This window comes from Balaenoptera borealis, assembly GCF_965194805.1.
Source record: "Balaenoptera borealis genome assembly, chromosome: 9".
Classification (NCBI taxonomy): Eukaryota; Metazoa; Chordata; class Mammalia; order Artiodactyla; family Balaenopteridae; genus Balaenoptera; species Balaenoptera borealis.
Window position 1 is genome coordinate 21,983,422 of NC_138873.1, and position 24,540 is coordinate 22,007,961.

At 40.5% G+C, this 24,540-nt stretch overlaps 1 protein-coding gene and 1 long non-coding RNA gene across 6 annotated transcripts in view; one reads left to right on the forward strand and one right to left on the reverse strand.

Moving 5' to 3' along the window:
* The window catches only part of LOC309634953, a 738,917-nt gene that overhangs the window by 466,098 nt on the left and 248,279 nt on the right, over positions 1-24,540 (reverse strand). The window lies entirely within an intron of this gene.
* HIVEP2 (HIVEP zinc finger 2) overlaps positions 1-24,540 on the forward strand; it is a 193,250-nt gene that overhangs the window by 44,625 nt on the left and 124,085 nt on the right. For 3 of the 5 annotated variants that reach the window (XM_082405420.1, XM_082405422.1, XM_082405421.1), the window contains exon 2: positions 166-240. The exons of 1 other annotated variant lie outside the window; for it this stretch is intronic. The gene's annotated coding sequence lies outside the window, so the exon portion shown is untranslated. Of the gene's footprint in view, positions 1-162; positions 241-24,540 lie in introns of those variants that run through there. One more of the 5 variants, XM_082405424.1, reaches the window with a different exon arrangement.

Sequence of the window (24,540 nt, forward strand, 5' to 3'; positions counted from 1 at the left end):
ACATGCCTTTTTGGCCTGTCCCACCTCCACGTGTTTATGTTCTTTCTTCAAACCAAGAGATTTGGTTTTGCAGCTTTGGTTAGCACTTAAGGTCATTTTCATAGTCAAGTCTTAATGTATGTGCTGTGGGAGGAGAAGTCATAACACAAAGCTTCTTGTCAGCAGATTGGCGAATTTACCTGAGAAATTGAGACTCAAGATTGTGAGAATGTGTGACTAGGACCGAAAGCAGATTTCCAGGTAGGAAATCAGAATGATTTTCTTTAATTCCTTTGCACTTGATTTTGTAGACGTCAAATCACCATTTCTTGTGACATGCAAAATTCCAAAAGGAGGGGTGGCATAAATATTGGGGTTGCGTTAGCAAATCACGTTGTGTTCCTCTTTTAGATTCTTTTTAAGATTCTTTTATTTGATTTTTAAACAGTAAGGTAATAGCTGAGCTTTGAAATGAAACCCAAGGGGAACTTGGAGAAGTCTATCTGTATTTGCAAAATTATTATAGATATGATTTTGAACGTTGAGGCCTATTGAGAAGTACCCATCAGAGTAGAAATAATAATCAGATTTTTCGTGTCAGAAGACAGCTGTGGTTACAGGATGTTTTATGTGTTTCACAGAATATTTACTAAATACGGATTGATTTCTAGTTGACATTTCTCATCAACTCCCCTAAGATGTGATAAGGTCATAAACTCTGTTAGAAAGGAGGGGCTCAGGGAGAGGAAGCTCCCAGATCGCACATGTGCTCGAGTATCTGCGTACTGATGTTACAAAAACAAGCATCAGTTTGCCACTGTGGCAGTCTTACAAAGAGTAAGTTAAAAAAAATCGAGTTCATGTGAACATGAAGACAAGCAACTGAAAATCTGGAATACAACTAGAATTAACATCATGCAGTGATTCTTACCTTTGCTGTTGGAAGTATAAAAGCAGCGTGATCCCTCCAGCTAAACTACAGAGATTTCAGCTCCATGGGAACATGAAGAACCTATCTGTCAGAGGGTGTGTGTACACAAATGCATTCAAAGCACGGGGGTGGGAGTGAGTTAGGGGCGGGCACGGTGGCCGGGGCACGGGGACCAACCCTCCAAGTCTTGCCAACGCATTTTTATGTGTGTATTATAATAAGGCCTTTGTGCAAGGAGGCTAGATAGAACTTCATGTCCGCTGCCCTCTGGACTTTTACATGATCTAGCTGCCATCACCCACCTCCCTTGTCTCTTCAGAAAGGAAGCAAGAAAAGGCAATTAAAGAATACTGCTGGGAGGGAAATGCTCCTCCCCCTTTTTCTTTTTGGAATGTCAACAGAGTTACGGCTTTTCTGTGTGTCTCTAGGGGTATTTGGCTGCTTCTGTCCACCGTCTTTTTCTAGGGAGAGCCTTTGAATTGCAGTCTTCACGTAGTGGGGGGCTCCTGAAAGCTGTAATCAGCTTCCTCCTTTGTGGGTAGGAGTGCTTTTTGGTGGTCATCTGGTGTCCTGCCTTCTACTTAAGGCCCTGGGGGTGGCGTGGAGTGATTGGTGAATTAAGTATCCCTGCCCACCATTACTTGGCCTCTGTCTCAACTCTGAAATTTCAAGTCCCTTACCGAACTTGTGCCTCACAGCCACGCTCATCTCCGTCAATCCCACCAATCCTTTGGTTAGTTTCTTCACTTGAAGAGATAACTTCACAACCCGACTATTTATTATTTGTCCATGTCCCTGTCCTGTATTTCGGGAATGACAGAAAAATCTGGAAAATGTTTATTTTTGCTGTGCTTCAATTTAGCTGATCCATGGGATAAATCAAATGTCCTGCTCTATCTTGGTTAGCTCTGAGAATAATCTCTAATAAGTCTTTGACCATTTTTGTACCACTTAAAATTTGAGGTTGAATTTGGATGGCTCTCTGCACTAGGTTCAGAGGTACAAATGTTTACTCTTTTCCTTTCATTCCTAAATGTTATGCCTGCCCAACCTCATGGATGGCTCTGTGGTGGTAGAAGGAAATTATTGATGAGAGGCCTGAGGATTTTATGTGCCTGAGGGCATAATAGCTAAATGTTTTCAACTTACACTTTGGGCCACACTCATCATTTCTTCACCCAAAGAAATGATCTATTTCCCCCATTGTTTCTGCTTGAAACATTCTTTCTGGCTTTACTCTTAAAAATAAATGATCTGCAACTAATACGACATATACCCACATACCATCAGTTTCATTTATTAATTAATTTATGACTTTACTATTTTTGACTTACTTTTGTGTGCTGGCCTGAGCATGCAAAACACAACTGGCAAGTGTCTGAGCTAACGTTCTAGAAGTAAAGTGCAGACTGCAAAATATTGCAATGCGTTGAAATGGGCTGTAAGAGAAAATACACAAAGCCTAGCTGTGACATAACAGGGAATCAAGCTCTGCCGAGGGGCTTGACAGAGGAGTAAATGCTAGAGCTGCATCTCGCAAGCTGCATTGCAGTCTGTCTGGAAGGCAGCACAAGGAAAGGCATTCCAGGAAGACAGAGCCCTGGCATGCGAAGACCCAAAGACATAAAACCAACAAGTCAATCTTCATATGGCTGGATTACAGGGTATAGGGAGAGGAGGAGTGGATGTCACGAGGGAAGGATCTGGAATGCTTGGCAGGAACCAGGTCAAGGAAGGTATGCCATGCTTTATGTTGGAGCTCTATCCTGTAGGCAAGGAGGAGAGACACGTTCAGATTTGCATTTTACCAAGAGCTCTCAGGCAGCATCACGAGAATGAATTAGCGGGACCCAAGCCTGCATTGGAAGACATAGTTTGCAGACAGTTACAGTAATATTCAAAAGAAAAAACTGGAGGCCTGAACTCACGCTGGGATATTCAGAATAGTGAGCACAGGATGGATTTTCAAGTCTGGGAAACAGTACTAGTGACTGAGTCAGTGTGAAGGATGAGGGAAAGAGAAGGCAGTTCTCAGGACTCTAGCTGGACCACAAGGTGCATAGTGATGACATTGCCCGGGATGAGAAATACAGAAGGATGAGCAGGCCTTTGAGAAAAGCAGTGAACCTGCGTTTTAAACTTGTTGTATCTATCGTCATCTGTGGTCTATGGAAGGATCGCTGGTTTGGGGATCAGAAAGAACCTCAGTTTCAATTTTACTTCTCCAATTTATCATCTGTGTAGTTTTAGGTAAGTTACGTAACCTCTGGGGTCCTTAAGTTTCCTGGTCTGTTAAGTGGGCACTAGTAGTTACTAGCTTGAAGCCCATTGGTGAGGGAGAAGAGAGATAATCTACGTAAAGCTCCTGACTCAAAGCCAGTTTTTAAATAAAGGGCGGATTATTATCTCTGCTATGGTCTGTAGGCAGATCTTGAAAACTGGAGCCTAGAGGGGAGGCTGAAAATGCGGCCTTCAGAGTCAAGAGCATAGGCAAGAACAGAATTTATCAGGGGCCAAGGCAGCCTGCCCATTCATTCGTCCAGAATCAGTTGTTCAGAGCGGGTATGTGTCAAGTTCTGTGCAAGAACTAGGGAAGTTAAGACGAAAAAGACTGTCTCTGGCCTCAAGGATCTTAGAGTCTATAAGGGTGACACAGGGAAGGGAATCAAGAGTGTTTTGAATAAGAAGAGGATCAGGACAAATCAATATATCCAGATTTTAAAAGTTGTATAGGGCTTCCCTGGTGGTGCAGTGGTTGAGAATCTGCCTGCCAATGCAGGGGACACGGGTTCGAGCCCTGGTCTGGGAAGATCCCACATGCCGTGGAGCGGCTGGGCCCGTGAGCCACAATTACTGAGCCTGCGCGTCTGGAGCCTGTGCTCCGCAACAAGAGAGGCCGCGATAGTGAGAGGCCCGCGCACCGCGATGAAGAGCGGCACCTCCTCGCCACAACTAGAGAAAGCCCTCGCACAGAAACGAAGACCCAACACAGCCAAAAATAAATTAAAAAAAAAAAAAAGTTGTGTAACATAACATATATTCATAAAAGGACATATACAGTTGGATGAATTTTCATGAACTAAAGAGCAGATCAAAAAACAGGACATTATTAGCATTCCAAGAGCACTTCTCTTGTCTTTTTCCAGCACAAGGGTAACTACTATCATATAGATTTTGCCAACTTTTGTACCTTACATGTATGGAATCATACCGTACATGTATGGATGAACGCTGTGATGAACGCTGTGTTCTCTTTTGTTTCTGGCTTCTTTCACTTACCAATACGTTAGCAAGATTCATTCATGTTTCGGGATGTAACAATCATTGTCTCATTGTTGTATGGAATCCCACTGTATGAATTTACTACAATTTATTCATTCTGCTATTAATGAATTTGGGTTTTGTTTTTGGCTATTACAAATAATGCTTCTGTGAATATCTTAGTACATATCTGTTGGGTGTATACGTAGGGGTGGAATTGCTGGATCTCAGGGCTTGTTCATATTTAGTGTTAGTAGTTAACAACCACACACTTTTTCAAAGTGGATGTGCCGATTTATACTCCTTTCAACAGTACCTGAGGGTCCTAATTGCCCCCACCCTGCTGTGGTATTTTCATCTTTCTCATTTTGTCCATTCTCATGGTTATGTAGTGGTATAGCCTTGTAGTATTAGTTTTCATTTCTCTGATGATTAATGAAGTTGAGCCCCTTTTCATAAGTTTTTGGCTGTTTTATGCTCTCTTTTATAAAGTGCCTGTAATATTTATAAAGTGCTTGAAATATTTCGTTCACTTTTCTATTGAACTTTCTGCCTTTTTCAAGCATCAATTTTAAACAAGGAGAATTATTTACGGAGGACCTACCAAGAGCTATTCTAGCAGGGGGATCAGAGGAGAGGACAGTAGAGTCATACTTTTGCCCTCATAATCTTGACCAGTCTTTCCAAAAGCTTGGCTGTGCACAGGAGGAGTGAGATGATTGACAGATAGCGGTGGGACCCAGAGAGCATTTTTGTATAGATGTGAACCTATGTATGTGTGCTACCAATATAGAGCCACTGGAGAGGGAAAGGTGGTTGATATAAAGGAAAGGTGATCATTGATTAAGCAGAATGCTGAAGCAGCCAGAGTGCTCTTAACTCCGGAAGGGCTGATTGGGGCAGAAGGAGGGGAGGATAGGGAGGTGTGCTACTAAGTTTATGGGCAGAAACTGTACGTGGACGAAATTTTTCCTTCACAAACTCATTATTTTATTTTTCTTAAAATTTATTATTTATTACTATTTTTATTTTATATACAATTTCTAAAGGTTATACTCCATTTACAGTTGTTACAAAATATTGTGTTGTACAGTACATTCCTGTAGCCTGTCTTACACCCAGTAGTTTGTACCTTACATTTTACTTACGGTTTTTGTGAAGGAGAAGGCAAAGCCACTTGTCCGTAAGAACTGGATAATGCTGAAGAAAATGGGGAACATTTGGAGCTGCCTCTAGAAGCATGGTGATAATGCTCACCTGACCTGCAGACGGCTCAGCAGAAGTAGCTCTGTCTCCACAGGTGATGGTCCTCAGCCACTCCGAGGAGGTGATGCAGGACCCGGAGGGGCAGTGATCTAAAAGTGGTTTTGTGGCTGAGTACGCTGAAGGCCAAGGTGGCAGAGGGTGCTGGCAAGGATAAGGGAGAAGTTGGTTCCCAGCAGGATCTAGACAGGATGGAGAAAGGAGCCTGGAGGAGGAGGGGGAGGAGAGGAAGGAGCTGGGGAAGAGAGAGATAGGATGGGGAGGAAGAGGTCCTGAACTATTGGAGGAGAGGGGCTGAGGAACTGAGTGTCTCTGTGAGGCGGGAAAACAACAATTGCTACAGTACTGGGCACCACCCTAAGTCATTGTGACAAAGAAACAAAATAAACAACAAGAAAAGAAAAAGTAGAAAGTAGAAAAAGTAAAGTAGAAAAGAAAAAGATAAGGAGAAAATAAGATTGATGAGGGCAAGAAAAGAGACAAGAATTTTAAGTCCTGAAGAAATCCCTCTACAAATTTCTGTTTTAAAAGGCAGATTTCAAAGGATGATAGATAGAATCACAGCGATTTTAAGATTACAAGTGAAAAATAATGTGAAGTATGCAAGGTTACATGGGAAAAAATATCAAAAGATACTGTCCATGAAGAGCCAAACTGGTTATAAATTCAAACTTCAAGTATCAAAATTAAAATGTAGCAGTAAGTTTTATTTTTCCAACAACTTTTGAAATTGTAATGTGATGGGTGTATTACTTGGGATAGAACAGGATTGTTATTATAAACAATTAAATTGGATTATTTTATTTTTCTCCTGAATATCAGATCATGCCAGTGAGTTATCAAGGCAACCTTCAATGTCCAAGATGATTAGCACTGCTGCCTAGGGTTGTTGTAAAGATTAAATGAGATTTGAACTCTGGATGCCAGAATCCCTGGGTTCAAATTATTGCCCTGCCACTAACCAGCTTTATACCTTTGGGCAAGTTAATGCGGCTTAGTTTCTTCATTTGTGAAATAGGATAATAATAGTGCCTACCTGTAGCAATGTTGCCAAAAATAAATAAGTTAGTAAATGTAAAGTATTTGGAAAAGTGCAGGCCACATGGTAGACATTCAACAAATGTTACTCTGAAACATAACATCTATTGTCATTCTCCATAAAAGCACGTACATTTTTAAAAATGATTATTCAAAATAGGGACATACATACGATTTTATTAAGTTATACCTATATTGAGCCTTAGTCGATTAAATCATTGAATACCCACTCCTAAGACACTCCAAGCTCTGTGACAAGTAAAACATGGCCCCATCTCCCTGGACACTCGAGCCTTGGTAAGTTATCCTGTTAACTTGGTTTTCTGGGGTAGATGTTATGCTATGTTGGGGAATGGCATAGGTGTTAATTGAAACTATGTTTTGTAGCACAAGTAAAAGATAGTGCATGAAGGACAGAAGGGGATGCTAATAATAGATCATACCTTGATGTATTTCTAAGTATAGCAGATCACCCAAGAAAAGATGTTGGTATTCTTCCAGAGCTAGATATAGTAAAATGGATGCAACAGAGATACAATATCAGAAAAACTGGATATTCAAGTGCTAAGTCTGCTATTTCCTGATTATGTGACTGTAGGCAATTGATTTGACCTATGTCTCCATTTCTTCACCTGAGAAACAGGCACATAGCCACTTTGCTGAGTAGCTTGTTTAAATAAGCCAATGTTTGTGAAGATGTTTTATGAACTACGAGATGTTAGGCATTTGTATGGTTTTTTTCATGATTTATATTATATAAGGCTTGCGGATTTCTGAAGATCCATGGCTCAGAAATGAGCACTTAGAATAATGTAGATTTAATAGGATTACAGAGAACTTTATTATTCTCTGTAGAATTACCTGTAGATCAATAATAGATGGGTAACTTGTGGCAGAAATCAGAGGCCCCAAAAAGTCGCAGCTGGAAGGTGAAACAGGACAGAGAGGTTATGTGTCTGACCTAAGGAAACAGTTCACAAGCTGTGGAATAGGAACTGAACCGGAGGATTCTCCCCTCCGCTCTCCACACCATTCCTTGACTATTTCTCAACTGAGTGGAAGGAGTACAGGCTTTGAAGTCAGACCTGAGTTAAAATCCCTGCTCTGTCACTTACTAGCTGTGACTCAGGCAAGTTACGAAACCTCTGTGAGTCTCACGTCCCTCATCTGCAGAGGGGTAGAATCACTTGCCTGGCAGAGTTGTGGGCACTAGAGATCACGTCTGCAAGGTACCTGCCCAGCAGCTAGCTGATATGTTATTTTTCTCATGATTATACACTGCCAAATTTCAAGGCAACTTGAATTACACACTTGCTGAATAGGAATACTAATGCAACTAATAATAGCAACTGTTTAACTGAAGGGTTCCATGTGCCGGGCACAAGTCCAAGTACACTACACCTATGAGTATTTATTTAATCTCCAAAACAGCCTGATGATGGAGGTATTACTGTTACGACCACTGAGGCTCCAGGAGTGTAACTAACGTGTCCAAGGTCACCCAGCAAGTTTATGGCGGAGCAGGTTTCCAAACCTGGGCGCTTGTGACTCCGGATCCCACTTCCCTAGTTACTGGATTATTCCTGTTCCTCCCTGGCCAGTTTAGGGATGTGGGACAGAGAATGAAAGGACTAGTTGTTTCACGAGAATTGTTTTTTGAGTAGGGTGAGTATTTGCTTTCGGAATCTTCGTTCGGGTAGACGGTATTGGAAGGGGCCAGCGCTTACCCATCATGTAACTTTTGAGTATGTTATGAAGCCTTGTAGAGCTCCACTTTCCTTCTTTGTACAGTTTTATACTTGTCAGGATTGCAGTGAGCATTTAAACGGGGGATGAGGGCACAGTGCTGGCAACCATCTCCAGTTCTAATCTCTGCTCCCCACTCCCTTCTTAAGTAGCAGTCTGGCACTGAGGACAGAGCCTTGGGGGAATGCCTGCTTTCTTCTTCCACTTTAAACCAATGGGGTTCTCTGTTATTCAGCACTCCCATGTTTTAAACCAATGGTGTTATATCACAGGATTCTGCAACCGATCCCCTTGAAAGGGCATTAAAATTTTTGCTCACATACCTTCTCATTGATCTGTTACGTACTTCCGATCAACTGCCTTAGGTGGAGATGGGCACATCACGTCGGTCTTTTCATTGATTTGCATCCTGTGTCTGGATATGTGCACTCAGAGCACAGTCCCTTTAAGAACCACTAGCCCTCAGCAAAAATAACCTAGAGCAGCTCAGGTTACTGCCAGGCTCCAAAGACTCTTCAGGGGGTCAGGTTGCTTATTTCTCTGGCACCTACCTCAGCAGGAATGTAGGAAGAAGTTTATTTATGCCAGCAGAGGGGGTCTGGGTGGATCTGTGCACTGGAGTCCCCACCTCTAGCCAGGAGCCCTCACCTCTGACTTTTTCTGGACGTGCCCCCTTTTTCATGGTAGGAAGGTTTTTGGTTGGGCCACTTAAGTGGCATTCGATTCATTGTGACCCTGTCCCTGGACCTGGATGTCGGAGCCAGTCTTTCCTATCAACCCTGGCTTTTGGATTGTTTCTTTGAAAAACAGAAATGAAAACGATATCAAAAGCCATCAAAACAAACTGCACCTCCCATCCCAAAATTGAAAGCATGGCAGTGCAGTGAGGGGAGGTCACGGGAGGACACGGCCTTTTCCCCTGGACCCCCTGTGCCTGCACGTGTCTGTCTCACCAGCCTTTCTTGTAAGGAATGTTTTTACTGGCTGTACATAAGCCCAAGGAACAAAGAATAAACAGGGCCTAATGCTCTGTAAAGATAAACAAACAAACAAATGGAATGAAGTCTTCAATTGTGAAAACAGTGAGATATCTTAAGAGGCGGTACAGTATGGGAGGGGGCAAAGAACCAGCAAGGGCTTAGACCATCCGGGGCCTTGTCTCAGCCATGCTACTGAATTAGCTGAGCTGCAGAATAATTGAGTTTTGTCAGCTAAGTGGTATCTGTGAATGACTCACATTCTTTAATTTTCCTAGAAGGAAGATGTGGCTCAGAGAGGTTGGGTGACTTACCTAAAGTTACTGAACTTTAGGTTGGAAGTAGATCTGGACCTACAGCCCAAGTACACACATCATTGCTCTTCCTCACGCTGCAATGACATTGTAAAGAGTCAAGATCTCTCCAAGTCCCTGTTTCCTTATCTAGAAATGGGGATTCTGCTACCTGGCATACCTTCTTTGTAGGATATTTTAAGGATCTGCTAAATGACTGTGGGTGGAAACACTTTTAAAAACTATTAAAGTATATATTAATATTAATTAATAGTAGATTATATATATACACATATGATGAGATATATGTACTCTGTGATACCTAATATTTTGTTAAAATTCTTCTTGTGGGAGCATATTAACAAAAATCTGGATTCTTCTTTGGAAATGTGAAGCACCATGAAATTCCCGGATGTATGGTAAAAACTCTAGACTTAAAGTCATTAACCTGACAGTTTTACCTACTAATGCTATCATTACTCTACCTTTCTGAAAAATGGGAATAATAAATTTCTCGGCCTATCTTAAGTTGTCCTGAAGATAACTTTATGAATATATGTGAAAGTACTACATGAACCGTAATGCACAGAAATGAATTATTATTACCAAATATTCCTGAGGGCCACAAACCCTATCCAGAGAGCATATGAGGTATGTTTAAGGAGATAGGTCATATATTCAAAAGCAGACTTCAACATTTTCTGACCTTGGTGTCAGATAAAGACTGTACTCTGCAGATAGTGATTGCAATGAATTAATAAGTCCTTTTATTATAGTTTCCAAATGGAAGTATAATCATATAGAAGGTAGAGATTTAAATGTTATTTTTACGACGTTCTCAGTTACACCATTTGCTCTAATATTTATATGTCTGATTTATCTCATTTGATATTACAGAATATTTGTGAGTTTTAATTAATATTATCATTATCTGATGAATGAGAGGTCAAAAGATTTTCCTAAGACCTTATGGAATGTGAATGGCAGAGCTGGGAATTGAAACAAGGTCTTCTGGTCCCACATCCTGTGCACTTGCCGCTGTAACCTGTCTCTTTGTGCTGTGTTGGGGGTTCCATTCTGTGGACTGTACTCTTCATTGGTTTCTTTCATTGATACAGTCATTCATTCAACATGAATACTCTATGTGGAACTCTGTCATATTATCTCATACTCCAGGACTAAATCTCTTTGGATAGAATGGGTTGTTTTATGTCTGATTCCTTTAATGGAAGGAGAAGTAGTGACACATACACTTGAACCTTGCAAAAATACTGGTTTGGGGTTGGGGGAGAAGAGGAGACAGGCCATGAAAGGGGGAACCACTGATGTCAGAGTCAAAATAAATCTTTGCTGTCCAATAAGGTAGTCCCCCAGTCCCATAGGGCTATTTACATTTACATTAATTAAAATTTAAAAATCAGTTCCTTGGTCACACTAACCACATTCCAAGTGTCAATAGCCACCTAAGGTTGGTGGCTACTATACTGGATAGTACAGATATGTAGATATGTGTCTGGTCACTGAAATAGATAATTTTGATGTCTGATACATGTATGTATAATTGCACACCGGAAGTGAAATTGTTCTGTTATACATTTCTACCTAAGACATAATGATAGCTACCATTTATTGAGCACCTTCTCAATAAGCACTAGGCACATAATGTATATTATTTTATTTTATCCTAACACCGTTTTTCATACTGGGAATCTGAGAGAGGTTTGAGAGGTTATGTAACTGCCTAAGATATGATAGGGCTATGGATTGATGCCAGTTTTCTTTGATTTCAAAGAGGACGCTCTTTTGCTGTAGCATGCTGTCTTTCTGTGTAGCCTAATTGGATTACATCAGGAGTTAACATTCTCAATGCATTGTCTTATCATTCAGTCCACTTCAGTTCAGCAAATGTGCCAGGCAGTCACTCTGTTGGAAGCAGGAGGTGCAGCAATCAGCACAGCACAGTCTCTGACCATAGGGAGCTCCAAACCAAATAGAGAGTTCAGACATATAAAGAATAATTGTGATAGTGGAGCATAGTCTCTGACCCAAGACTGTGTGATGCAACCAGGAGCCATTGAAAGGTTCAATCCAATGAGTGCCATAGTCAGATTTATATTTGGTAAAACTCCCTTTTTAGTCATGGAGAGTCTTGTTTGAGAGGAAAGGGAGAACCTATGATAGTTATTGTATTTACCTAAGTGAAGGAATGTTGAAGGCTAAAACTAAGGTCATAGTGGTGGAGTTAGAGAGAAGATTGATGAGAGAGAGAGGCAACTTGATAAAATTGTCAGGTTTCGGTGATTAGAGCTGAGGGTAAGGAGCAGTTAAAGATGACTCTCTCGTATCTACCTTGGGTGCCTGGTGAATGTTTGGCTTCCTCAAAGTAGATTAGCTATGAGGAAAATGTTGTGCATGAGTGTGTGTTGTGTGTTGTTGTGTGTTGTGTGTATTGTGTATGTGGTGTGTGTTTTGTGTGTGTGAGCAATCACCCTCAAGTAGGTGAATTGCAGGGTGGGAAGGGGTGAAGATAATGACTTAATTGACCACAAGCCCATAAAATATCCAGAAAGCAATCTTATTTGGCAAGTGGAAAAGGCCGCTATAAAACAACGACATCTTTTAAGAATGCAATTAAAAAAATGAAAAATAAAACAGAATCCTGCCATAATACTGAGACTAAAAGGGAGAACTAACCTTATAGTCTAAATAGGATGCATCTGTCCTAGGCTAGGCATAGGATAGTGAACTAGAGATGTATTTTCCCATTTTTCCATATAGTCACAACATGTAAAAATATTTATTATCATGAGATTCCAATAGTGACATAGAGGATGGATTTAAGTATGGCTTCTAGGGAGCCTAATGTTGAAAAGGCAGATTTTTGCTACATTTTCTTTGGTATATGCGCCCCCCCTCTTCTTTTTATATAATTAAATAATCTGTCTTTAACTTAGTGACCAGGTAATTATGTTGTTTGATATTTCTAAAAGATAAAAGTTAGCAGGTGTTCTCTAACATGGTTTCTGGCAGTTCTTAATTTTAAGCAGCGGTTTGTTTGTGTTGCAACAGAAAATAACCTCATAGGGTTAAATAATTATAATGATAGCATAGGTTCCAATCTAGAGTAAGGAGGTTCCATTTTCTTTAGGAAAAAAAAATCAGTTGTTCTGCTGATAGTACATTTAACAGACATGGAATTACTAAAACCAGGAGTGCTGATGGAAATAATTTCTTCTGGAACTCAATCTGTGGTCTCTGGATTGATAGTTATGTCTGTACAGTTTGAAACAGTGTCTGCTTTGGAGATTGTCATTCTTTTAAAATTATATGAGGATCCTCAATTCAGATTTGACCAGCGTAGACCACCATGACAGAAGGCTGTCAAATGCATGATGTGGGGTGAAACCTGATTATTTCCGGGTGCCTTGTCTAGTTTTGAGCTATTTAAAAACACGAGCTTCTGTAAAATTTGTGAAACATTTTTGGTTTCTGAGTCAGTTAACTTTAAGTACTTCTTTCTTCTTGGGCAAATACAGACATATCTCATTATCTTGTGTTTTAGATTTTTTTTTTCCAGTTTCTTAAAATTTTTTTTCCTCTATTCATTTTCAAAATGAATAATAAAATCTTATGAAATAAAATAGAGTCTAGATTTAATGTTTTATTATCTCACATTTTATGTTAGGAATTACCTGCAGAGCTGTTATTAATTAGGAACTTTGCAATACTTCTATGGGGAGAGTGATGCAGGTACGTGTGTATTTCTTCAAAGTTGCTTAGCAGTGATGAACTAGAGGGCACCAGCGAACATTTCTATTTGGGTTCTTTAAACTAGGCCACATACTGTTGACACGTATGCACAGGAGAGAAACGTGAATGCTTTGCGAAATCTTAGTACTAAAAATAATTTCCACCTGTATTTATAGCAGTGTTATCATACTTGAGGAAAGTGATGTAGAACCTACCAGTATAGGAAGAAAAATGTCATCTTGTTACTGTTCCTGGAGAGCTGCCCTCTAGAATAAAGCCCTTCAGTTTGTCCAAAGTTAGAGCAATGCTGCTCGTAAGTCTTCTCCAATTGCATGGGCAGGATAGTTAATATCATTAAGTACTGAGATACATTCTATCACAGAGAAGTGTTCTGTGCCTAATAATTAACTGGGTAACAATGAAAATCTGTCCACTATTAGGAAAAGATTGGTAATTAAGACTTCCAAATAGGGCATGCAAGTAGGAAGTGTTCAGGTCCCGAGACAGCATTTTGGGTTCCGTCAAAGCCAGTTGCCTTTCTGGTTCATTGTGTCGGCACACTTGCTTAAAGGAAACTGGAGAGGGAACATTTTTAGATATTCAAATATTAAAACGTGCATAAATCCAGCATTTTCTAACATGAAAGCTGTGTGAAAAGACCTTCCTTTGCAGGGTAACTGTCCATATGTTTGAGTGGGAGAAAAAAGACAGATAATTTGAAAACTATTGAAATTGTTACACATGTAAAAAGTTATTTTCCTCCTCATAAAATAAAAAACCAGAATTTAGTCTGAGTTAACATCTTGTCACTTAATTAAAATATTTGCATATTGCATTTCATTGGTTGATTGATTCATTCATTCACCTTTTTGGCACACAGTAATATGCCTACTATGTGTAAAATACCACAGTAGGTATTTCTAATACATGTAAGATTTATTTCTATAAATTATCAGACCAATTCAGAAGAGATTAATTGCAAATATGGTGTGCAAAACGTCCATTCCTTGGGTGAAACTTATAATTAAGCTTAACTCTACTTAAAAGCATGTTTTAAAAGAATATAGCTGCAGAACTGCAATCTGTCACTTTCCTAACATTTATTTGGAAAGCAACTAATGTTCTTCTGTGGATTGATTAAGTGTTAATGTTTGGGGAGCACGCTTTGAAAAACGAGGGACTGTTATATGAAGGAGATTGTGACTAAGAGAAAAGATTATGTGGCATTTTATAAGATGGTGGTACTGTTTAATGCTTATAAAGTTGTGTTAAAATTTACTAAATAGCTTGGTATTGCAGGAGCTTATTTAAACCAGCTCTTTGTGGTTATGTCTGGTGAGGAAGCTTAAGCTTCAACTCTCTCCAGCCATTTAACTGCAGCATAGTGACTTCAGGTCTCTTGTAAGAAAGTCTAAATGTAGGCTGTTGAATAATCCCTTTGAGGGCCCTGTAACTATTTTTATGCCTGGATATGCGTCATCAGTGGGTATTTTCTCTGGTGACTTGCTTACATCAGGTCTCCTACCATACATTCTATCAGTGAGTGACTTATGATTGATGGGAACCACGGCTGTTGTTTAGCTTATCTGTGACCTCAGCGAACGGACAACAGGAATTTCCAGGCTGTCACATTCTCTGAATGCTTGAAGACAGGGGCTCACGGTGTTGATCCAGGCAGGTAGCAGAGTGATATTATTCACCAGCGGAGGATGGGAGGAGGGATAGGAGAAGCAAGGGGAGGGAGAAGGAGGGGAAGGGACGGGGAATTCCTTTGGTGAACGGCGGCAATTCTAGCTCAGCTGGTTGCTTCGCCCTTGGAGGCTGTGTTGTGTGGGGAAAGGTGCGTTTTCTGAACCCGAGGAAGCGGCAGTCAGAGCCTTGATGGACGCACCCAGTGACTCCGTGGGGTTGGCCAGGGAGGGCCTTGAGTTCTCTTTCATGAGTTAAGATTTTGTTTTTCTAATCAGTTGGGTTGATCCATGAGCCACTGGATTGTTCTGATCCTGGAGAGAAGTAGGGGCTTTGAATTGAAGATGTACCAGCATTCGTGGCGATGCACAGGAATCCAGTGCTGTCTTTCATCTAGAAATGTTTGGAGGTGATTCGAAAAAGTTAACCTGCACCTCACATCAACACATTTTTGGGGAGTAGAGCCGTGCATTGGTGTATGTGTGTGGAAATGAATTATAACTGAATTCACAAAAATGTTTTCTCATTTTCTTCCTTTTCCCCACCTCTTTCTTACACATGGTGAATAAGTTTCCTGAACCGTAGAATGAGAGTTACCAGCATTTTCAGAGCTACATTTGCTTTCGGATAAGCGTGTCCATCTCCTAAACATTTTTCCTCGTCTCTGACTTCCCGTCTCCTCCTTTTCTTCTTCATCCTCTTTTTTCCTCTTCCTCTCTATTTTTCCCTGGTGTTATTTTGTTTGCAAAAGCAGTTCTTGGCCTTTTGCTGAGTTAAAGATGACCAGATCCTGCACAGATGGAGTGAGGTACACATGTGAATCAAACCGATGCTGGTCTGCCCGTGTTTGCAGGCTGTCCTTCCAGTGATTATTTTGTTTTTTTAAGCGACAATTAGACAAAATTACAGCACTCTTTTTAGTGTAATGCAATTATATCATTTAAGCATTTAGGCAAAATTGGTTTTCTGATCTTTTAAGACTATTTTCATTATGGAAATATAACATTTATTGATTTGACTATCCAAGTTTTATTCCCCCCTTTCTTCCCCAGTACTGAAGCCATAGCCCCTTAGTGTGACAGATTACTAAGGTTACCATTCATGTAACTAATTTCTTACTGGCTTGCCTCCTGGGAACCACATTCTGAGATATATCCAAGAGGCTAGTATCCCCAAACAGGTGCTAGGTGGGGTAAAAAAATTCCTAATGGTAAAAAGAGATGTTTATTCCGATCTTTTGTACCTCATCCGATGCCACTGAGTGCATTATTATTTTGATAGCCTCATTTCCAATTAGCTATCCTAATGGTAAAGATCTGTCCAACTGTCAAGTCTTATTGTTTCAATTTCAGACATTTAAAATTCAGATGGCTAAAGGAGAAAGATAAATGAATGCCTTTGTAAACCTCATCTACCAAAAAAGCCCACTTTTCTTTCCTCTCAAAAAATCTCTTCTTGGGTAAGCAGTGTGACTCATGACCAGCAATTTATAATTTGAAATTTGTGAAAGATTAAAATTCAGAACTCTGTGAGTTTTGAGTCATTAGTAGCTGAATGAGGTAAGGCTTCATAATGTATCTAATTCGAAAGAAATCATTAAAGTGTTAGATTTGTTGTTTATGTTTATATCATGATACTTTCTGCAGGAACCATTGGTGACTAGCTTTACTTTCATGAAAGTAACATTATGTGAAAAAGGTACATTTGGGTGTTTGCTCAGATGTTAAGATTCTTTTTTGCCCTACATTGTAGGGGATGTTATTAGAAGCTGTAAAATTCTCCTTCTCTTTAAAATGTATGTATGCTTTTATGTGGAGGAGTGTAAGAGCGGAACCAAACATGTAGGAGGGTTATGTATTCTTCATTAAAAATATATTTCACAAAAGATTATAGTTTGTGTGGGAGGGAAATAGCTGCTTGTCTGCTGATTGCATTGTGCTTATTCCGTGTAAGAACTATTTGAGTTTAGAAAGGATAACCTCATTTTGATAATTTGATGACTGCTTCTGCTTGAAGAAGGGAATGTAATTTCAAGGCTGCATGCTGATGGGCAACAGTAATTATTCTCTTTTTGGCAGAACTTAGCATGGAATCTGCTTTGGTATTTTTGTAACTACATGTACAAATCTTTTCTTCCAAACCTTTTCTTTCCCCCTCTCTCTATGTGCAGAGCTTTTTGCAGTCTTCAAGACTGTGAAATTCCAAAGGTGTAATATCTAATGATAGTGTACGGTGATGTATAAATCTAAGTTAGAGCAATACCTTGCCTTGAAGTGGAGTCTTTTTGTTAAAGCAGACCCTTCACTGTGAGTGGATTCCTCTGTATACTTGGTTTCTATGGAGACACTTTTATTACTTATGGATGATCAGAACATTTGAATGTAGTAGGAGTGACTGGCGTATCGGCTTTGGTCAGTGCGGCTGGTGGGGTTTCCTGGTTAATATGTGATCTTTCACTAAGTTTCTTGTTATGTTGCAAGGGGTTGATGCAAATACCAAAAACCCACCTAAAACATTGAGGCGCTATGATAATTAATTTTACCTTCTTATAGATACGTTACTCCAGTGTTACACAAGGAAAAGAAGAAACCCTCAAAATTATGTAAAATTAGGATAATACCTATAGGGAAGTGTCAGAACAATTGAATGACCTACATATATAGCTCATTCTTGGAGGGTGTAAAAAGATTTCATTTGGCGAATGATTCTTCCGCTTCTTACCTATGTAATTAGTATGTTAACAGAATGGAAGGAATTCCTTAGTTTTATGAATTCTTCTTAGTGATTTTTCAAGTTTCAAGAGGCTTTGTATTTTACTGTTGTCATTTTACAGATGAGGACTAAGAGGTCTAATAAACCGACGGGCTTTATACCCAAAATTACACATTGTACTGAAAGCAGCTAAGGGACAGGCCCTCTCCATTGGAACTTTCCTGCTGTGGCTTAGGAGGTGGAAGGCTCAGATCTCATAGGTGTGGTGTCAGGAGAGAGCTTGGAGACACTGGGCCCAGTCCTCCTGCAGCCCTGATAATGGTAACAGAACTCTGCTAATTAGGTAGGGCAATGTTTGCATCTTTGAATGTTTTGTCTTGATTTTCCTGGGACAGAAGTTGCCAGTGTCCTTCAGTGACTGCTGTGTGGATCCAGTGTGAGGTCCTCAGATGTCTACTACAAGACATCATTACCTGAGTCAGCAGGGTAGAGGTTCCTGTTGAATGGTGGCTCATAGAGCAGGAACAAGGAGCTCAGTGATAGATGCAAATCACTCTGGACAACAGTGGATGGAGATAAGTGTATTTCTTGTGGAAATATTTCATTCTACTCTTTTCACTTAGTGTGGAAGGTCTATTTTCTATAAAAGGAAGAACCCAGATGCTATATTTTTGGATACAAATGATGGAACTCAGGTCTAAGAATTTTCATCAGAGGCATCCTTCTAACTTACTAAAGTTAGATGACACTATCTAATTTCCTCAAAGCTAAGGGATGGACAGGAATATCCTCTAAGATCCTGTGTAGGGGAATTCTTGCTGTGTCTTAAACAGGTTGCTGTAATTATCTACACTCACCTTCTCAGCATTCACTTACTGCAGAATTTCATCTAAAAATATCTCCCTTTCCAAATCTTTAGATTGTTTAAAAATTCTTGACATGGAGACTTACAGGTATTTAAATAACTAATTGTGCACAAGTGCCTCATTTTCTATAAAATTGCAGTCTGACTCCTGTGTGAACTAGGTAAGGTCATATTGAAAATGGTTTCCTTCTGTTATTTAGGTTAGTTTTATGTGAGTGGAGCGGTATTCACAAGGCCACATAGCATAATCCAATAAATAATTTATCTTCCTTCTGAGAGAATAAGTTTAAGAAAGACCAAGAATAAATGGTACCAACCATGAAAAAGGCCTATGCTTTTTAACTGTAAAGCATAAGATAGAAAACCTCTGTCCTCAAGAAACTTGAGTCTAGTATGGGGAGAAAATGGTGTGTGTCCCATGCTTTATCTAAACTGAGTGCTGGACGCATCAAGGGTGACTGAGGTTTGAGCCCCAGTGGGTCAAGGAAGGCAGGGGGGTCCTAATAAGAGAAGGCAGAATCACTGGGGTGAAGACATATTTGATTTTATAGAACTGCTCTGTCCAATAGATGTGTGAGGAACCTGCCATTATGATCGTGACTTTGAGTTATGCCTGGGCGTTGATGGGAAAGAGAAATCAAGATGGAACCCAGCTGTAGGCTGAACTTTGCCTGGAGATGTAGTCAGAGTCAAAGCCATGTTGGCTAAAGGGCAGGTTTGGCCAACTGCGGAAGCAGAGTGGGTCCGTTTTCCCCATTTGTAATGAAGTACTGAAGAGACCTTTCTCTTTTATGTGGAAGACTGTCTTCAAGGAAGGGCACCAAGTGCTTTTAAAGGTGTAAAGCCCTCGGGCCTCTGAGAGCCTGGACTTTGAAAGGCAGTAATGATCCCTGAGAAAAGAGGCTTCTTTGTCATTAATGTAGGACACGTTGGTGACTGTCTGGTGGCAAAGGCCTGCCTGTCAGTCCCACTTGAGGCTCAGCTGTCCCACTGGGAGGGTCCGATTCCTCTCTGACCTTTGTTCCTTTTCACTGGAATCAGTTTTTTTTGGCAAGGCTTGACCTCCTGGAGCAGCCCTCAAGTTATGGGAATCTTGGCAGGAGTGTTGAATTTGTGTCCTAGTGAGAATAATTGTCTGAAATATCTCAACGTTCTCCTGTGTTGGTGGGGATGGATCTCTGTTGGAGAGAGAATAAAAAGGGAATGTAAGAGAGCCGACTTTAGAACCCTGGGAAATAGTCTTATTTGGGGGACAGGAAGAAAAGCAGAATCTAGTAGAGAGGAGCAGTGAGGGGGTAGATGGAAGACAAGAAAAGAGAGTGAATAAGAGAGGTGCATTATAGAGTTTCCAAATACTATCAAATTTACTTGTTCAATATATATAGAGAGGGTGTTCTGTATGCCAGGCCCTGTGCTAGCTTCTGTGGATACAGTAGTGAACCAGACATTGTCCTTGTCCTCAAAGAAGTCTTTGGAAGCCAGAGATCTCTGCCCACGTGGCACGATTGAGTGACTTCTGCTGGTGTTTCAAAGAAACCCAGAGAAACAGAGAAGCAGCCTGTGGGGTGAGCCAGGTTAGGAGAGGGGTCGGGGTGGGAAGATGGAGGGATGTGAGGAGAAGACACCGTAGAAGGCTGGTGAGGGTGTTACTGAAATGTCTGACTCTGTGGTCCGTGGTTGCCCAAACAGCTGAAGTCCAAAGGCCTGGGAAGGGTGAGATTAAGGGACCAGAAGTCAACAGGAGGGCAAAGAGCCTCCTCTCCAGCTGTGAGGAAGTGAAAAACATTTCATGAAAGGAGTCTGGCCTGAGCAAATAGAGATCTGAGTTTGAGATAGAGGAGAAAGAAGGTCCAAGAGGGTTAAATTTGGAATGTTAGTGGAGGGCTGAAAAGGTTGAGTGACTGAGTTGATCCTAATGGTAGCTCATGTACTATCCATCCCTAATGCATTATTATCCCTGATACTCAACCTTTGTGTTCTTCCAAAAAAAAAAAAAAAAAATTCCCTACTGTATATTTCAGCTACCACTACCCTCGAAAGGCTTTGCCATGTCACACCTAATCTACTACAGCCTTTTAGATGGTACTCCTGACTCAAGTTACTCTACCTGTGATTCATTTCTCAGTCCGCTGCAAGGCTCATTTTCTTAAAATACCATTTTTAATAGGTTACTGTAAGATCTAGAACCTTCACTGGCTACCCATTGCCTACAGTTTAAAGGATGTGCTCCTCCATAAAATGAGAAATGTCCATTTTCACAAGGCTTCATAATTTACCAAGGGCTTCATATACATAACCTTACTGAGTTCTTACAAAACCCGTATGGTGTACAGGACAGATATTGCTCTCTTTCTAAATTCATAAATGACATAACAGAGGATCAGACAGGTTAAATGACATGCCCGGAGTCACAGAGTTCATGAATGGCAGAGCCAGGAATAGAAATCAGGGGCTTCTGAGTTCAAGTTCAAGGTGCTTTGTACCACACCATGGCCTCACCTTGCCTGTGGAGCCCCATCTCCCTTCTAACCCTGTGATTTCTGTAATTAGGGTGACAAGGTGGTCGGTGTGCCTTCCCTTCCAGCAGGAGTACACTGAGGCCTCTCGGCATCCTTGGAGTCACTGTTCTATCTGCTGAGAACCGCTGGGAAATTGTGATCTAGAGTTGTCAATGGAGACACATTTCCTGGCTGATTTTCCCTTAGACCGGGAAAAGTCTGTCTCCTGCCAGGACATCTGGGGAGGCACAGAAAACACTCTGTACTTCCCTGATGTCATCCTTAGTGCCTGCTTGTCTCATGGGACTTGTAGAGGGGGTTTTCACTGACTTTGCAGTGGTTTATGGATGTCTTTTGACTGCTGGCAGGACCATCTCTTCCCCCTTTGACTGCTCTCTCTCCGATAAGGTGTCACTGAAGCACAGTTTGCCTTTTCACCCAGAGGAACTAATGGTCTGAAAACTTGTTTAAAAATGTATTCTTATTTGTTATATTGATGAATGTATAGATTTGTTACCATTTAGACATGAATAGTTCTGGGAAATACTGTATACAGAAGGAGGTAGAGCTGTGCTTTGAACTACTTGTTAAAATCAGGAACATTTGTTAGAATGCAATGATGAGTGAGTCTGTGTTAACATGATTTTAGAGTACACTCTGTTTCCATCATTTTCTCACTGTACTGAAGCCAATGTGATTTGGATTTTGACAGTTTGGGGAGGCAATTTACTGTATTCGAAATTTAAATGATATAAAAAAATATGCCTGACAGTTGTCTAGAATATCAAGAATTGCCTCCACTCCTATAAAAACAGATGTAGGAAATACATGCATAAGGATTAGCTAAAGAATGTATTGCAAGAGTGTTGCACTGCCTTGAGGGCTCCACTTTAAGACACACACACACACACACACACACACACACACTCACACACGCACAAATCCTGGAATCTGTTTGGAAATTGTGACCCTGAATCCTTTAAGCTGTGTTTCTGTGATGAAGGGTGCATCTTTCCAATGACAAAAGCTTAGGAAGAATAGTTGCAATACTTTTTTGTAAAATGAAGTATTTTATAGTCCTCATTGTTTTCCACCCCCTTGTAATAGTACATTCCTCCTGGGAACGACAGCGTACGTCTCAGGAGACTGAGATATGTATCTCTTAATTTTTTTCTAATGCTTTCCATATGTTGGAATTAAAAGGCCAGTAAAGGTATGGGGGTAGGAATATGAAGGATTCAACTGCTAAACTCTGGATTTTTTTCCCTTTACTTTCTTTAATTTTACCAAAGGTATTATGATATACAAAATACTGGAATGACATACAGTTTGAACTTGGGTAGTGAAGCATTTTAGGGAGGCAACAAGATATGTAAATTCTAAATAGTGTTGAATGGAAATATTTCTGAAATGGAATTTCCATTCTGAACTCTTAATGTTGTATTATTTACCTTCTAGGTAATTTTTTGAAGTTTTATTTATTAAGGTACTCATTGGAAATACTGACTTATATTGTGACCTTATATTCTTCATTGGGCCTTAGTTACAATTAGCTGGCCAGGTAATAAAAATTGAATAATTAAAGAGGACATTCTTGGTTAAAAATGATTAGATATATATGTACTGTTAAAGATTGTTAGCATACCTGTTGGACTGTACAATAAGGTAAAAGATGGTTAGGTAGACTAAGTTATATTTTATTTAAAGTATTAGCAAAACTAAAAGAAGCCTGATTATAATATTTGATAAGGAGAAGAACAAAAATATGGAAAATTGATATTTTGTAGATATCTTTATGCCAGTCTTTTTAAATAGAGATGTCACGTGACATATCTGTAATAGGATTTTTCAAAAGGGCTTACTTAGCCTTTTTGTATATCACCACATTGTTTTTCTCCTACCTTGTTAAATGACTTTTACTATTAGTGGCACTCAGTTTAAAGTCATCCTCACTTCTTTAGAGCTGCCCCTGTGGCCCATTCACCTCCATTCTCGCCCCGCCAATGCAGACTATCATCACCCTGCAGCTGGAGACCACGGCATCTTCCACCTCAACTTGATCTTGTACATGGTCCAGTTAACTTGACCATAACTCTCTCAGAGCACCCCTCTTTCTGGTTCAGAATTCCTCAGGGGGTCTTTATTGTTTACAAGATGAGAGGCAGCTTAGAGACAAAAAACAGCATAGGGCGTGGAGTCCAGACACCTGCTTTTAAATTGCTGGGCCTGGAAACATGACTGTTCATCAACACTCCTCAGATTTATATGTTTCTACTAACAGTCTCAAGTTGTTCACCTCCCGTACATCTTATCGAAGCCAGTGGTGTCATTCTTTGTCTTCCTATATTCAACTCTTAACAGTGTTTGGAGCAGTTGACCATCACCTTCCGTAATGAAATGCTTGATTCTCCCAGCTTCCCTGATCCTACACTTTCAGGGCTCTTTGTCTGCCTTGCCTTCTCAGTCTTCTTTGCTGGCCTTCACCTAAGTGTTGTAGTCCCCCGTGGCTCTGTCCTAAATCCATTTATCTTCTTTATCTAAACTCTCTAGCAGATATCAATAATTGCATGGTTTCAAATATCATCTATATGCTGGTAATTTTCAAAGTTTTATATCTATGAATGGGTCTTCTCCTAAGTTCCTGACTTAAATACTTCCTTAATATGTGCCCTGGGCAGTCTGATGGACATTTGAAAGTTAGGAAAGTCCAAAAGGAGCTATCAGTGTCCCCCTGCAACAGCTCTGATCCCATACCGAACTTGACCCATTTCAGTAAGTAGAACCACCATGCGCCCCCATTGCTCAGGCCCAAATTCCAGAATTCATCTCCTTCCCTCTGGCTTCCCATTCAGCGCAGCGAGTCCTTTGGCTCTCTCTCCAAAATAACTGCTGAATGAGAGGTCTTCTTACTGTCTCCTCTGCCATAGCCTCAGTTCAAGCCACCAGCATCTGGCCTAGTCTGATGCAAAAACTCTTAGCTCACTTCCCTGACCCCGCACTCCCCAGAGTTGCCTATTAAGTATAAATCATATAACGCATTCCCTTGCTACAAATTCTCCAGTATATTTTCATTACCCTTAGAATAAAATGCAAGCTTCTCACCATGCCCCGCAGGGCTCTGCCGTTCTGAGCGCATCTCCCTCTACACTCCCCATTCCCTGTGAGACTCAACCAAACGTTCAGCCTTCATTCTATTCCTTAAATTTGCTAACCCCCGCCTCCTTGCTTGGTCTTGCACTTACTGTTTTTCCTGCTTGGAATGTGGTCAAGCCACATCTTCTGAGGTATGGCTTCTTTTCCTAGTTTAAATCTCAACTGCAACATGCCTTCTTTGGACAGGCCATCTGGGACCCAAGTCTGAGGAGTTCTTCTCTCCATCTGCAATGCACCCGATATCACACTATTGTGATAGAACTTATCAGAACCTGAAATGATCAATTTAATTGTTTATGTGTTTTTTTGTGTGACTCTCCCCACTCTGGACTCTGTGAGATCAGTGACATTTTGCCACGCCTCTCTGCATCTCAGTGCCCAGCAG